The 14,039-nt window shown below is 41.2% G+C and overlaps 1 protein-coding gene across 2 annotated transcripts in view; it reads right to left on the bottom strand.

Moving 5' to 3' along the window:
- Nucleotides 1-14,039, bottom strand: part of aebp2 (AE binding protein 2) — a 194,997-nt gene that overhangs the window by 86,867 nt on the left and 94,091 nt on the right. The gene's annotated exons all lie outside the window — the stretch shown is intronic.

Here is a 14,039-nt window from a genome sequence, read left to right on the forward strand (position 1 = left end):
ATGTCTCTTCTACCTTGTTTCGTTTTGTGATGACAAAGGTATCATCTACGTAGCGGACCCAGAGTTTTGGTTTGATGGTTGGTAGGGCTGTTTGTTCTAGTCTTTGCATTACTGCTTCTGCTATGAATCCTGATAGTGGAGATCCCATGGGTGTGCCGTTGGTTTGTTTGTAGATGATGTTGTTGAAGGTGAAGTGGGTGGTGAGGCACAGGTCCACTAGCTTCACGATGTTTTTGTTGGTAATGTGATCGATGGTGGTTGGGGTGTGTGTGATGGTCTCTTCTAAAAGTGTGGTAAGTGTTTCCTTTGCCAGGTCGATGTTGATGGAGGTGAACAGTGCTGTTATGTCGACTCTATGAAGCATCAACTGATTGGAATGTTGAATGGATTTCGTAACAATTGGATGGACTGCATTTTACAGAATATACAGTGGTACAAATTCTTCGGATTAAAGCAGATGTAACTAAAGCAAACAATGTGATGGCCCATCAAACATCATACCATGCCACGGTTTACTGCAGGACATTACTAGAGACTACAAATACGGGTATCTTAACAAGTTGAGAGATCTATCATATAAACCCAAGCTTACACCCAGCAACGGGACAAACGCAAATACAATTGGGAAACTGGTAGCATATCTTTCTTAGTCATGTCAAAAAACAAAAGTAAGTCCAGCAGAAGGATATGATGCAATTACAGAACAGAGATGGTTAGATATATTTTCAATCTTGCTCTTCAGTTTAAGACATGAATGGAACAGTTTGTCATGTGACAGTCTTACAGCTTGTTCTCAGTTATGTTGAGTTATGAGGAATTATGACTCAAAGAACATATCTTCGGATTTTCTGAATCTACATCCAACCTTGTTAACACTAATCTTTGCAAAATAAATTCTAATACTTGATTACAGTTTATTCTTTAACAACATGATTCATAACCTCATCAGGATACCCTTTGTTTTTGGAAAAGCTCAGAACAGCACATTTAGCCAGCCAAGCATGTTTTGCTATTCCATGAGATCATTACGGAGTTGCAATCTTACTCCATAGAAATACCTTTCCTCATATATATCCCTGAGGACCTTCAGAGAGCAAGTATCTGTAAGCATCAGTTTTAAAAGTAACAGCTGATCTAACATTGTCATTTGCAGATAAGAATTTTGCTGAAAGGACTGGCTTTTACTTTTAGACTCTGTCTCCAAGTCCTAAACAATGTAAATACTTTCTACCTATCTCAATACCTTACAAACATCAATCAAATCATTCCTCAATCTTCTAAATTCTAATGAATACAGCCCTAATTTGTGGAGTTATACAAATTTATGTGATCACTTCTAAATAAACTCTTAAAATTCAAATACCATTCGAGTAAATCTACATTGCACTCTCTCTAAGGCTTTTATTCCTAATGTGTGATGCTCAGAACTGTTCACCATATTTCAGGTATGGTATAACCAGGGATTTGCATAACTGGAACTACTCTTTTACAATCTAATCTACAGAGGATAGCATTACATTAGTTTATTCAATCATGTTCTGTGCACAAGTAGTTTTATCATAGATTCTGTACAAAACAGCAAGTCTGATCAGGATGTTCCAATGCAGACCAGTGCAAATGACTTCCAGAAAAGTAAATGTCAGAATCATCACTCCAATCTGTTTACTTCGATTGATGGTTTCTTAGAGATCTCAGCCAATTCATTGCAGTGAACAAAATATGTTCTGATGAAGGCTCACCAATCTGAAATTTATTGTGATTTCTCACCCTTGTTGCTACCTGGCCAATTGAGTTTTCCTCAGCCTTTGCTTTAGTACTGAGTAGTTATATCCATTGTCTGTCTTTTGGTATCACAGAACTTGTATGTTGCTGAAAGTTTTGCTTGTAAGCTTCAGGAAAATTTGCAAGAATCCCTATTCAAGTGGAAAATCTACATTTACATTGCAACATTTAAACACAGCCTGGCAGCTGACTGTTAAATATTATAAACTGGTGCATTCTCCATGACAATACTTCTACCAGAATCCAGTCGCCAATCAATCAGCGCTCTGTTCTCGCTCAGTTACATGTTGGTTCTGCACATGAATTGGTATTCTTGTGAATTGTCCTGAAGATTTCAAGACAAAATCTTTGACAAAATGCATCTTTTGTTTAAGTGGTTCTCAAGTTTGCCCTTCCAGCTGTTCTCATTCAGTTTTAAATGGTTGTAATGGTTATTTATTAAACTGTCCAGCAAGTTAATCACTCAATTTAATCACCAAAGTTTGGCAGAGCAAATGAATGAATGAAAACAGGGCATCATAAAAACAGAAGTTTTAGATGGAGTAATGGTGGTTTAACAGTGCAAACTGTTGCTGATGCCACTCCCTTTTGTCAAGAAGTCCTTAATTATTTAGAATGAAAAGGTCACAACCTTTGAAATGTCAATCTGAAACCTGTCTTTTCAACTGTATTAAAATTGCGTGCTGGATGTGGTATAGAAGCTCTTGAGCAAGTAGTCATTTCAATCTTTCTGAATATGAATGACCGTCTTAGACTGAAATAGATACAGGTTAGCTGAATCACAATTTTGCTGAATGAAATGGCTTTTCTTGTTCAGCTTCGATAAGGTTCCACCATTTCAGTTTTAGAACAAATACCTCACTGAATTAACAGGGCAGCGGAACATTTGAAGCTGAAAAATTTAACTTTTTTCACTGATGCGGGTAATATTAAAACAAATTACAGACTGTTTTAAGGTAATATAGTTTTTCACAGGACTTGCAGTCTTTCCATTATATAGTCGATGCTTGTAGCTCTTTTCCTGTGATGTGAGTGACCTACCAGGATGAAGCTGTTTCTCCTCAGGGTCTAGGTCTAAAGCGGGAGAGAGAAAGAGAGACAGCATCTGTGCTGTGGCTTTTGCAACAATTAAACATTTATGGCTGTCAGAAGCGATGCGCATCAGTCTGTGCGTGACGGGAAATTAAAGAAAAAGCAGAATAAGGCTTTCAGTCCTCATACTAGAGCTGAAAAAGTCAATCCAGAGTCTTTTAACTACATAATGAAGCTCCTGAAAATGCTGTCAAGGTTCTTTTGCTATAACAGTAAATAAGTACCTTTGTTGATGAGTTGGTAACATTATTGAATCAATGAAAAACCAAGGCAAGTTTCTGCCTCAGGTTTCCCCATCCTGAACAACAACAAAAAATTTAACACACAGTGAGTAGAAATGATTTTAGTTCATTTACAAAGCAATGGAATCTAATTAATCAAGGCAGTGTGCCTGGGATAATTTTTATTGTTGAAACAGCTTTTCTCCATGACCTGCAGACATACTTTATCACAGGCTTAGAGTGCCACTGTGAAGCAACAGGAGGCAATTACAATCAGACAAGATTCAGAAAGGCCGCAATTCCTATAGAATTCAACTCTCATTGCCCTGTGTAATCGTATAGGATCTGTTATGGTACAGGCCAGACCCCCTTAAAACAACCCAAGAAGATAGCCCAGAACCTAACTTTTCTATTTGTTTTAAGCAGATGTAAGGTGAATATTCTAGGGGCGACGCAGCTGGTTAAAATACTCAGTTTTAAATAAAACAGAATTTATTTACACGAGCAAAAGAACAACTACTTGAAAATCCAACCGACATGAAAACGCAACTTAACAAAGAGCTGTTCTGATTTACTGCAACATCCCATAAACACATCCCTTGGCACAGGCTCTTACAGGAGAGAGAGAGATTGCAGACAGAGAGTCAGCCAGAAAACATCTGTTGAGTTCGGGAACCTTTTTCTCCCCAGCAGCCTTCTTTGACCAACAGCTTCGAACAGACTACTTGCTCAAACTAAACCAAACCAGAAAAATTCCTGAACTGGAAGAATTGGCCACTCCCCTCTCATTGTACAAATGTTTTTTTTTCAAAAAAAGACTTAAAAGCCTTTTCAAGTAGATATTTCCAAACATATCGGAACCTCTGCTTTTACGACCTCTCTTGAAAAAAACCAAAGACAACATAACCTTACTAAAGGAGTAGCATCACCACAGACCTAACTTGCTTTATCCTGTTTAAATACATAGGACGCAGTTTGTTGTCCAATTAAATCAGGTAGAACCAACTTCTTGGTCTCCTGTATAAATATAGGTATGCATTGCTGAACAAAATATATGACTCATCTTCATACATCTTATAGTGTAGGGGCCCTCAATATTTTTCACTTTTTTGGCAGAACAGTGACTGAGGTTAGGGTTGATGATATTTGAACAGGTGTTTGGTACAGAAAAATGGGAAGAAATCTAAATGCAGTTGCTTATTGTTGGTGATTGGCCTGGAAGATCAATGCAGCTTACTCACTAATCTAAGGAACACTGTCGACTATTCAACAATGTGTGTTGTCATGTCCAGGGCTAATAGCTGGTTGGATATTGAGTTAGTTAATCAAAGGGAAGACCAATTTTAACCAGCCAACCAGAGAATATTGATTTCAAAAAAAGAATAGGAGAGAGTAAACTAGTTTTGACTGGTTTTGGCAGGTGCAGTGTGATTTCTGGAAGCTGTGGGATTGGTTGCAATGCTTTACACTCCCTAGTTTCTATCCAATTAAAGAATTGTTGAATGTTCTGAGAAAAGAATTCCAATGTGTAAGAAATAAGTAAATACTCCTGGAAGTCCATCAAACTATTTATATACATCAGTGACTTTGAAATTAGATAAATAGTCGTGACTGTAAACAATTCATTTTCCAAGGATTACATGAAGGTAAGGCACCCAAACATTTCAAATGGTTTAATTTAACTAGTAAATTACCATTTTCTTGTTTCCTTTTTGATTTACCCCTTTGGACTGGACCCTCTCCAGGGCCGGTACATATTGCCTGAGGTATGGAGCCCACAATTGCTCACAATACTCTAAATGTGGTCTAACCAGAGTTTTATAAAAGCCTTAGAAAAACATCTCTGCTTTTATATTCTATTCCTCTCAAAATAAATGCCAACATTGTATTTGCCTTCCTAACGACTGACTCAACCTGCAAGATTACCTTAAGGGACTTGGACTCCCAAATCGCTTACACTTCAGATTTCTGAAATTTCTCCCCTTTTTCAAAATAGTCCTTGCCTCTACTCTTCCTACTAAAGTGTGTGACCTCACACTTTTCAGTTGTATTCCATCTGCCACATCTTTGCCCACTCTCCTAAATTGTCTAAATCCTTCTGCAGGCTCCCTGCCTCCTCAATGCTACCTGTTCATCCACCCTATCTTTGTATCATCTGGAAAGTTAACCAAAATGCTCTCAGTTCCTTCATCTAGATCATTAATGTATAAAGTGAAAAGTTATGGCCCCAACACTGAGCCTCACGGAACACTACTTTTCACTCCTGCCATCTTGAGAAAGACCCTTTTATCCCCATTCTCTGCTTTTTGCCAGATAGCCGATCTTCTATCCATGCTAGCACCTTGCCTCTAACACCATGGGCCCTTATCTTAGTCAGCAGCCTCCTGTGCAGCACCTTGTCAAAGGCCTTCACAAAGTCCAGGTAAATTAGATCCATTAGCTTTCCTTTGTCTAACCTGCCAAAGTCTGACCAATGACTGAGGTCAGGCCAATTGGCCTGTAATTTCTCATCTTTTTTCCTTACTCCCTTAAGTAGGAGCATTACATTAGCAATTTTCCAGTTGTCTGGGACCCTGTGTGACTCCAGTGACTCCTGAAAGATCATGGCCAACGCCCCCACTATCTCTTCAGCTCTCTCATTCAGAATTCTGGGGTGTAGTCCATCTGGTCCAAGTGATTTATCCACCTTCACACCTTTCAGTTTTCCTAGCATCTTCTCCTTGGTATTGGCCACCATACTCACCTCTGCCTCCTCCCCTCAATTCCTTTGGGATGTTACTCATGTCTTCCACCATAAAGACTGACGCAAAGTACATATTCAGTTCCTCAACCATTTCTTTGTTCCCCATTGCTACTTCTCCAGCATCATTTTCCAGCAGTCCAATGTCTACTTTTGTCTCTTTTGTCCTTTATATATCTATAGAAACTCTTGCAATCTTCTTTTATATTATTGGCTAGTTCATCCTCCTATGTAATCTTCTCCCTCCATACTTTTGTTTCCATTGTCTTCTCTTAGCCTTTGTTAAATTCCCCATCCTCTGGCTTCCCACTGCCCTTTGCCACATTACTTGTTTTCTCTTTTGCTTTCATTCTGTCCCTCATTTCCCTTGTCAGTTATGGTTGCCTCATCCTCCCTTTAGCATACTCCTTTTTCCTAGGGATGAATTTTTGTTGTGTCTCTCAAATTACTCCTAGAAACCCCTGTCATTGCTTTCCACTATCTTCCCTGCTAGGCTCCTCCCCAAGTTAATTCTGGTGAGCTCCTCCCACATGCTTCTGTAGATGCCTTCATTCAACTGTAATACCATTACATCTGATTCCACTTTCTTCTCAAATTGCAGAGTAAATTCTATTATATTGACTCCTAAGAGTTCCTGCACTGTAAGCTGATCAAGTCTTCCTCATTGCACAACACTAAATCCAGTATTGCCTGTTCCCTAGTAGGCTCCACTTCTGCTGCTCCAGAAAGCCATCTCATAGACATTCCACAAATAATTCTTCTTGTGATCCAATGCCAACCTGATTTTCCCAGTCCACCTGCATATTCAAATCCCCCATAGTCACTGTAACTTTGCCTTTCTTACATACCTTTTCTATCTCGTGGTGTGTCTTCTGCCTCTGTTCCTGACTACTGTTTGGAGGCCTGTACATAGCTCCCACTATGGTTTTATTTTACCTTTGCGGTTCCCCAATTCTATCCACACAGATTCTACATCATCTGGCCCTAGTTTGTTTCTTGCTATTGATTTAATTTAATTTTATACCAATAAGGCAACCCCACTCCCTCTGCCTACCTGCCTGTCTTTTTAATAGGAAGTATATCCTTGGATATTTAGATTCCAGTCCTGATCCCCTTGCAGCCACATCTCCGTGATGCCCACTACATCATACCTGCAAATTTTGATCTGTACCACAAGTTCATTTACCTTATTTAATATACTGTGTGCATTCAAATACAACACCTTCAGTTCTGCATTGACTGCCCCTCTTCTCAATGTCATTCATTTATCCATTGTGCTTGAAGTTTATTTCCTAAATATTTCCAAACACTCCGTCCTATTTTGTGTGCTAGAGACTTTAATAACCTCTCAAGTTCTCCTTTTCATTTTTTTCATACTTTCCCATGCAGATGAATCCATCCTCACAGATGTCAACCTACTGCTTTGTTTCCTATTGGCTAAGTCCTTAGAGTTTTACCCTTCTGTTCCCTCCCACTTTCTACTTTAAAGTCCTGTTAACCACCCTATTTACCCTTTTCATTTGAATACTGGTCCCAGCGGTATCAATCCCTCCCGTTCCAATACTGATGCCCATGCTCCATGAGAATAAACCCCTTTCCTGCCCCACTCTTTTAGCCATGTGTATACTTCCCCTGCTCTCGCGTCCCTATGCTAATTTACACCGGCTCCAGCAGTTATCTGGAGATTACAGCCCTTGAAGAGCTGTTCATTAGTTCCTGATAATCCCTAAGCAAGTCCACCTTCCTCGTCTTGTCAATGCTGTTTGTCTCCATGTGGATCACAGCAACTGGATCCTGCTCCTCCCTCTCCAATATCCTTTCAAGTCGGGCAGAGATGTCACACATCCTGGCACCAGGCAGGCAACATAGCATGCGGGACTCTGAATGAGTACAAAGGATGCTATCTATTCCCCGAATCATGGAATTGCCTGCAACCACCACTTATCTTTTTGCTTCCCACCACTTGAATGGCCTCCTGTGCCACAGTGACATGGTCAGCTGGCTCATCCTGTTCCTCATCCACACAGGGAGCAAGTTCCTCGTACCTGTTGGACATGGCCAAGTGCTGAAACTCCTCTGTTCCTGAATGGAGGGTGTGACTCCTCACATGCAGCCACACCCTGCTGTTCCATGGCTACGGAACTATGACCCGGAACACTGACCTGGTAGACTTAATCTACCAGGTTTGACTGCCTCCTGAAACAGAGCACCCAGGTAACTCTTCCCCCCTCCTGGATTTGCCGCAGTGTTTGAAACTCGGATTCCAGCTCATCAATTCTGGGCTGAAGTTCCTCCAGTAACCAACACTTGCTGCAGATGTGGTCACTGCAGTTCAAAATGGAATCAGCTAGCTCCCACACCATACAGCTACAACACATCACCTACCTGGCCATCTATACTGAGTTAATTAATTTATTAGTTAATCCCTGGTTAGTTATTATTTATTAATTAGTTTTTCAGTGCTTTTTTTCAAAGCTTGGACAGATTTCCTACTAACCAATCATTTGGTTTCAGTTTCCCTGTGTGCTCCTCCCTGACTCCACTACCTGGAAACAAGGTGGCTCACGAGAACGATCCCAGGAATGAAAGGCTTAACATGAGAAACTTTTGAGGACTCTGGGTCTATAGTCGTAGTTTAGAAGGATGAGAGGGGCATCTAATTGAAACTTACATAATACTCAACTGCCTGGACAGAGTGGACATTGGGAAGATGTTTCCATTAGCAGGAGAGACGAGGACCAAAGGGCACAGCCTCAGGGTAAAGGGAGGACCTTTTAGAATGGAGATAAAGAGAAACTTCTTCAGGCAGAGTGAAGTGATTCTGTGGAATTCATTGCCACAGAAGGCTTGGGAGGCCAGGTCATTGAGTATATTTTAAGACAGAGGTAGGTTCTTGATTGTCAAGGAGATCAAAGGTCACGGGGACAAATTGACAGAATGGGGTTGAGAAACTTATCAACCATGATTGAACGACAGAGCAGACTCGATGGGCTGAATGACCTAATTTCTGCTCCTATGTCTGATGGTCTTAACTATGTCTGTCTGCGTCGCAGTGGGAAATAAGATCAAAGAACAGCAGGTTTAAAGCCATACATATTATTAGCTTATCTTGCTGTTTAGCTTTGTCCTGCTAAAGTTACAATATTAATAAATTGTTAATTTTTGATTGTAATAAACCTGGTGTCTAAGATCTGTTATTTGCAAAGTTTGGTTAGGAACAATTGGGCAATTTTGAGGGTCATTGAACATGTTAATTTCACTATGTTGCAAATGCAGTGCTATTAAGACTAATTTAGTTTAGCTTATGACCCCAATCATAACTTTTTCCAACAATATTTTTAATTAATTAATGGAATCCACACACCCCGAGCTTGGCCAGCATTTATTAACTAATTATAATTGCCATTGAAGATATTGTGGTTATTTGCCTTGTTGAACCATTGCAGTGATTGGGGCGAAAGTACAGGTTTAATGATGTCCGGATATTCCAGGGTTTTTACCCAGTGACAATGAGTGTGTAGTAATATACTTGCAAGAAAGAGAATGCGCAGCTTTTAGGAAGAAGCTTGCTGCTCCCATGCATCTGTTACACTTGTCCTTTTAGGTGATAGAGATCACCAAGCCTTATGCATAGTTTTTCATGTTCCTATCCATCTAGATGGGAGAAGTCACAGCTTTGGAAGTGTATCGTGTTGATGCTGCCACTGTGTTGGTGATGGAGAAAGTGAATGTTAGTGTTAGGCTGATTCCTCATCAAGCAGGCTGCTTTTTCCCAAGCCCCCCCCCCCCCAACAATGTGAGTAGGATACTGCCTGAACATCTATATTTCCAAATGAAAAACAATTAACTGGCTCTCCCTCTTAATTCAATCCCTCTCCTTATTGGTCACAACTAGTTTATTTTTAAAAGGTCCCATCACTTGTGGATGCCTTTTCCTTATGCAAATATATTTACAGTTTAACATGAGTCAAATTAATCATGGTTTCTTCAGTTAAAGAAAGTTAAAAATTACACAACACCAGGTGATAGCCCACCAGCTTTATTTTGGAAGTACAAGCTTTCAGAGTGCTACTCCTTCATCAGGTAGCTAGTGGGGCAGGATTATAGGACACAAAAATCAAAGTGTCATACAACTTGTCATACAAACCTAAGTTGCTGTTAAGTCTTTAACTACTTAGAATGGGGATGCAGGTTTCGATCAATTAATATTTAACGCAGAGAACTACTTTCAAGTCACAGTCTCAAGACAACTTAAGGGTTTAGCAGTATTTTGTTTTTAAAGTGACATCTCAGCTCAGAGTGCATTAAAGGTGTGAGGTTAGAGTCTGTCTGCATCCCAACCTTGAGTCAGACTGGTTCTATTTCCAAAGTAGGAATTTATAAAACGTCACATGGACTGACTGCCTACACATCGTGTGCTTTTGAATAAAATAGACTATCTGCAGATGCAAATTCACCCCATAGACTTGTGTGTGCGTGGGAAAGTGTGTGCCCACATGTGGGAGAGGAGAAGTATGCATGTGCGAGTGTGATGGAATATATGCCTGAGAGGGTGTGCACTTGATTGTGTGCCTGAAAGCGTATGTATAGGAGTGAGTGAGTGAGAGAGAGAGACAGAGAGAAAATACAGTGTACTGGAGTCACCTGTAGTGTGACATGAACCCAAGATCCCGGGTGAGGCTGTCCTCTTAGGTATCAAACTATCAGCTGTGGTTCGGCAATTCTGCATTGTTGTGTATTCTGAAATCTGCCTTGCAGGACGGTCACCCAACTGAAGCGATTAAGGCCATTCGGCCTCGGACCTTTGGTGACCACCCTTCAAGGCGGACTGTGATATGCAACAATGCAGTCACCGAGCATAGGCTGATAGCCAAGTTCGGTACCATGAGGATGGCCTCAACCAGATTGTTGGGTTCATGTAGCACTACAGGTAACCCCACCATACTACACACACACCCTCTCAGGTTCACATTCGTGAACACACTATCAAGCACACATATACATACACACTCTCTCACACATGCATACAAAAACATTTAAATCTATGGGATGAATTTGCATTAGTAGATTTGTATTTGCAGATAGTCTATTTTGTTCAAAAAGCACACAATCTGTAGTCAGTCCATGTGACATTCTAAAAATTCCTACTTTGGAAACAGAACCAGTCTGACTCAAGGCTGGAATATAGAGTCTAACCGCACACCTTTAATGCATTTTCTGAGCTGTGACTTTAAAATATACTAATAACTGCGACTTGAAAGAAGTTTGGGAGTTACATATCAATCAATTGAAACCTGCATCCCCATTCTAAGTGAATAAAGACTTAATAGCAATCTAGGCTTGTTCTAGGGGTGGCACAGTACTCAGTGGTTAGCACTGCTGCCTCTCAGCACCAGGGCCCACCTCGGGCGACTGTCTGTGTGGAATTTGCACATTCTCCCCATGTCTGCGCAGGTTTCCTCCGGGTGCTCTGGTTTCCTCCCATAGTCCAAAGATGTGCAAGTTAGGTGAATTGGCTATGCTAAATTGCCTATAGTATTAGGTGTATTAGTCAGGGGTGAATGTAGGGGAATGGGTCTGGGTGGGTTGCTCTTCGGAGGGTCAGTGTGGACTTGTTAGGCTGAAGGGCCTGTTTCTACACTGTAGGGAATCTAATCTAATCTAATCCAAAAATGTGCAGTTTAGATGAATTGGCCAGGCCAAATTGCCCATACTGTTCAGCAACGTGTAGGTTAGGTGCATTAGTCAGGCATAAATGTAGGATAACAGGGGAGGGGTGTGGTTTACTCTTCGGAGGGGTTGGTGTGGACTTGTTGGGCTAAGGTTTCCTGTCTATGAGTATGTTGCATCAGTTGTCTGACATTTTGATCTTCTACTATAAATTCTGTGTCTTATGATCCTGTCCCACTATAGCTCCCTGAAGGAGCAGCGTTCCAAAAGCTTGTACTTCAAATAAACCTGTTGGACAATAACCTGGTGTTGTAGGATTTTTAACTTTGCCCACCCCAGTCCAACACTGACACCCCCATATCCTAGTTAAAAAAAGATGCGTTTGTTAGCTAGCTGAGAAAAGATAATAAAAGATGACACTTGCACATTAGAAAAATGAATAGAATAAAAAGTTGGATGAATCAACTATTAGATTATGTGAAGAGTACATAGTGGAACTTTACTGCTATTAGGTTGGATAGTGAGTAATGCAGACGTTGGTAGCTGACAGACTTTTGCTTTGTTTCCTTCTCCACAGTGACCTCTGTTTTGTTTGAGCTCAGTACTCAGTAAGAGTGTGTCACTACTTTCCTCGTAGCCATGGTTTGTCTAGTGGTGGTGGTCTTCAACCTGACTTTCACACCTCATTTGTTCATCAGCTAACAGTTCAAAATCAGGGGTTGCAGCTGGGTTTCAATCCCCTTTCCTGTTTATGCCTGAAAGTACATAGAACAGTCCGGCTGCTGTTTGAGGAGCCCAGTGCTGCGCCACAGTACTAGGGACGCGGGTTCGATTCCACTCTTGGGCAACTGCCTGTGTGGAGCTTGCATGTCCTCCCATGTCTGCTGGTTGCTCTGGTTTCCTCCCACAGTCCAAAGATGTGCAAGTTAGGTGGATTGGCTATGCTAATTTATCCCATAGTCTTCAGCCATGTATAGATTAGGTGCAGCAGCCATGGGAACTGCAGGGTTACAGGGATATGGTAGGGGGAGCGGTCTGGGTGGGATGCTCTTCAGAGGGTCAGTCTGGATGTATTGGGCCAAATGGCCTGTTTCCACACTGTAGGTATTCTATGATGGTACAGCATAGGAACAGGCCCTTCAGCCCACTATGTCTGTGCCAACCATAATGCCATTCTAAATTAATACAATCTGCTATATGGTCCATATCCCTCTATTCTCTGCCTGTTCATGTATCTGTCTAAATGCTTAACTGCTGTTATCATTTCTGCTTCTATCAGCTTCCATAGCAGTGTATCCTCTGCACCAACCACCCTCTGAGTAATAGAAACTTGCCTCATATCTCCTTTTAAACCTTCCCCATCTTACCTTAAACCAATGCCCCCTAGTATTTGACATTTTCACCCTGGGTAAAAGGACTATCCAATCCTCTCAAATTTATATATTTTGTATCAGCCTCAGACACTCCAGCAAAAACAATCCAAATTTATCCAACATCTCTTTATAGGCTATATACACTGATCCAGACTACATCCTGGTAAACCTCTTCTGCACCCGCTCCAAAGCCTCTACTTCCTTCCTATAGTGTGGCAACCAGAAATGCACACAATACTCCAAATGTGTCCTAACTACAGTTTAACACAGCTAGTGTCGTAACTAAAGTTATATCAATGACTTGCTGCTCAGGTGAATAACTGGCTTTCATTCATTTATAGGGAGTCTAATTTCAAACTAAAATCTGGCTGCAAAGAAATGGCAGTCTGAAAACAAACATTGTCCACAGCTTGGGCCATTATACACAAGTGACGGCCTCCTGCTAAGGGGTAGTTAGCTCCATTATAACTTCCTTTAATTCTGTTTGAAGTTTCCCTGACACTGCACAGGTGTGACATTGCATGGGTTCACATGTGGCTTTGCCAGATAACCACTGAATTTAAATAGTTAAGTTTTAGCCGTTTGCCTTTTTCAAAAAAACATGTTAATTGTTTGTAATCCACGATCATAATCTATTATGATGTTCAAAGTTTGTGAGAAGATTTGTAGCTTGGGTGCTCGTTGCTGTGGTTCTGTTCGCCGAGCTGGAAGTTTTTGTTGCAAACGTTTCGTCCCCTGTCTAGGTGACATCCTCAGTGCTTGGGAGCCTCCTGTGAAGCGCTTCTGTGGTGTTTCCTCCGGCATTTATAGTGGCCTGCCCCTGCCACTTCCGGTTGTCAGTTTCAGCTGTCCGCTGTAGTGGCCGGTATATTGGGTCCAGGTCGATGTGTTTGTTGATGGAGTTTGTGGATGAGTGCCATGCTTCTAGGAATTCCCTGGCTGTTCTTTGTTGGCTTGCCCTATAATGGTAGTGTTGTCCCAGCCAAATTCATGTTGCTTGTCGTCTGCGTGTGTGGCGACTAGGGATAGCTGGTCGTGTCGTTGCGTGGCTAGTTGGTGTTCGTGGATGCGGATTGTTAGCTGTCTTCCTGTTTGTCCTATATAGCAGGCACTCATCCACAAACCCCATCAACAAACACATCGACTTGGACCCAATATACC

Source organism: Chiloscyllium plagiosum, chromosome 23 (genome assembly GCF_004010195.1).
Source record: "Chiloscyllium plagiosum isolate BGI_BamShark_2017 chromosome 23, ASM401019v2, whole genome shotgun sequence".
NCBI classification, from domain to species: domain Eukaryota; kingdom Metazoa; phylum Chordata; class Chondrichthyes; order Orectolobiformes; family Hemiscylliidae; genus Chiloscyllium; species Chiloscyllium plagiosum.